This window comes from Sapajus apella, unplaced genomic scaffold, assembly GCF_009761245.1.
Source record: "Sapajus apella isolate SASKATOON/1434 unplaced genomic scaffold, GSC_monkey_1.0 scaffold47, whole genome shotgun sequence".
Taxonomy (NCBI): domain Eukaryota; kingdom Metazoa; phylum Chordata; class Mammalia; order Primates; family Cebidae; genus Sapajus; species Sapajus apella.
Window position 1 is genome coordinate 9,568,104 of NW_022436987.1, and position 2,561 is coordinate 9,570,664.

A 2,561-nucleotide genomic window follows, 5' to 3' on the forward strand; every position below is an offset into this window, starting at 1 on the left:
AGGAGGGAAGGAAGGAGGGAGGGAAGGAAAGAGGGAGGGAAGGGGGGAAGGGGAAGGAGAAGAGGGGAAGGAGAAGGGGGGAAGGGGAAGGGGGGAAGGGGGAAGGGGAAGGGGAAGGGCAAGAAAAGGAAAAGGAAAGGAAAGGAAAAGAAAAGGAAAGGAAAGGGAAAGAAAGAAATGTTGTTCCCTGAGTGTATAGAAATTTTATCTAGGATTGCCTGAAGGACCATTTCAACTGTTCCCCAAACAAGGAAAAAAAAAAAAAAAAATATATATATATACACATATACATATATGTAAATTAGCCACCCATGGTGGTGGGCCTCTGTAATCCCAGCTACCTGGGAGGCTGAGGCAGGAGAATGTCTTGAATCCAAGAAGTAGAGGCTGCTGTGAGCCGAGATCGTGCCAGTGCACTCCAGTCTGGGCAAAAGAGAAAGACTCAGTATCAAACAAAAAAAGAAGAAAGCAAATGCCTTGGTTTTTCAGAAATACACAAAGAGGTATTTAAGGATAAGGGTGGCATGTCTTCAACTTACACTCAAATGAGTTAAAAAAAAAAAAAAAAACTACGTATTACAGAGAATAAAGCAAATATGGTAAAATGTTACCATTTGGGAAATCTGGTTAAAGTCAAAAGTAAAAGCAACATCAGACATCAGATATCTTTTTGACACTTATATTCTTATTCCTTTTTTTTTTTTTTTTTTTTGAGAGAGTTTTGCTTTTGTTGCCCAGGCTGGAGTGCAATGGCACAATCTCAGCCCATCACAACCTCCACTTCCTGGGTTCAAGTAATTCTCCTGTCTCAGCCTCCCAAGTAGCTGGGATCACAGGCATGGGCCACCATGCCTGGGTAATTTTTGTATTTTTAATAGAGACGGGGTTTCTCCGTGTTAGTCAGGCTGGTCTCCAACTCCTGACCTCAGGTGATCTGCCTACCTTGGCCTCCCAAAGTGCTGGGATTACAGGCGTGAGTCACCGCGACCGGCCTTATATTCTTATTTCTACTGCTAAACTTTACTTACATGGATAAAAAGGTTTCTCTTAGGGAAAAAAAAAAAAAATCAACATATAAGGTGACAGTAAGTTAGATGGTTATATTAGTAAACACCAACAATAAATTAACTATAATATTTTTAATTAAACTATAAAGCTGTTTAGGGCTATGCAACAAATAATCACATGGCCTTTATAAAACACTAAAAATAAAATAAAATTTATAAGACATCAAGGAACTCAGTCCAATTATTCTGAAGTACAATTTAAGACAATTTATATTTCTTTGTATCTTTGATGTGTATTTCTCTTTGCAAACAGAAATAAATCTAAGGTCTACCAAGCACAATAGTTCAATTTGCAATCTCAAACAGACTCAGTAGTTCTGCCCAAAGTAATTCAAGATCAGGGCCTTTCAAGAAAACTCATGACTATTAAATCCATACTGTCTACATGCAGAGTGAAAATCCTTTACTCATTATCACTTTTCACTAAGGAAGACACAGTGGAATTAATATCCTAAAGACTATTTTCGCCAACCAAAAAAAAAGCAGAAGTGTTCAAGTGACATCATGTATATATATACATACATATTTTTTTTTTTGGAGTCTTGCTCTGTCCTCCAGGCTGAAATGCAGTGGCATGATCTCCGCTCACTACAACCTCGGACTCCCAGGTTCAAGCAACTCCCCTGCCTCAGCTCTTAGTAGCTGGGATTACAGGTGCCCGCCACCACACCCGGCTAATTTTTATATTTTTAGCAGAGACGGGGTTTCACCATGTAAGGCTGTTCTCGAACTCCTGACTTAAAGTGATACGTCCGCCTCGGCCTCCCAAAGTGCTGGGACTACAGGTGTCAGGCACCGTGCCCAGCTAAAATATTTTTTTGTAATAGCTTGAAAAAGTCTCTTCCCACTCTCCTCCCCCAATTTAAAGCTATCAATTTATTTTCCTAACTGAATGGAACAGACTATGTTCATTCAAAGCTTAGGAAAGACCATGATATTTCAGCAATGCAGATGAATTAAAATACCATCCCAGTAAGCAGTAGCCTGTCATCTACCAAGGGAAAGCAGTATTCTTGACCTACTCAACCCAAGTGCCCCCACTTGGCCAGGTGCAATGGCTCACACCTGCAGTGGCTGAGCACTTTGGGAGGGCAGGCTGGTGGATCACCTGAATGAAGTCAGGAGTTCATGAGCAGCCTGGCCAAATACAAAAAATACAAAATTAGCCAGGCATGGTGGTGTATGCCTGTCTGTAATCCCATCTACTTGGGAGGATGAGGCTGGAGAATTGCTTGAACCCAGGATGTGGAGGTTGCAGTTAGCCGAGATCACACCACTGCACTCCAGCCCAGACAACAGCTAAACTCCACCTCAAAAAAAAAAAAAAAAGTGTCCCACTCAACTCCTACAACTTCCTTATCCCAAAACAGGGGCACTTATGTGTGGAGAGAGGGAGAGAGGGAGAGGGGGAGAGGGGTAGAGAGGGAGAGAGGGAGAGAGGGAGAGGGGGAGAGAGGGAGAGAGGGAGAGGGGGAGAGAGGGAGAGAGGGAGAG

The 2,561-nt window shown here is 42.2% G+C and overlaps 1 protein-coding gene and 2 long non-coding RNA genes across 4 annotated transcripts in view; 2 read left to right on the forward strand and 1 right to left on the reverse strand.

Moving 5' to 3' along the window:
• Positions 1–2,561, reverse strand: part of RRAS2 (RAS related 2) — a 91,151-nt gene that overhangs the window by 81,449 nt on the left and 7,141 nt on the right. The gene's annotated exons all lie outside the window — the stretch shown is intronic.
• LOC116525161 overlaps positions 1–2,561 on the forward strand; it is a 27,362-nt gene that overhangs the window by 10,662 nt on the left and 14,139 nt on the right. The window lies entirely within an intron of this gene.
• LOC116525160 overlaps positions 373–2,561 on the forward strand; it is a 4,947-nt gene continuing 2,758 nt past the window's right edge. The window contains exons 1-2 of the long non-coding RNA XR_004257600.1: positions 373–549; positions 1,157–1,158. This is a non-coding gene — a long non-coding RNA (uncharacterized LOC116525160). The remainder of the gene's footprint in view (positions 550–1,156; positions 1,159–2,561) is intronic.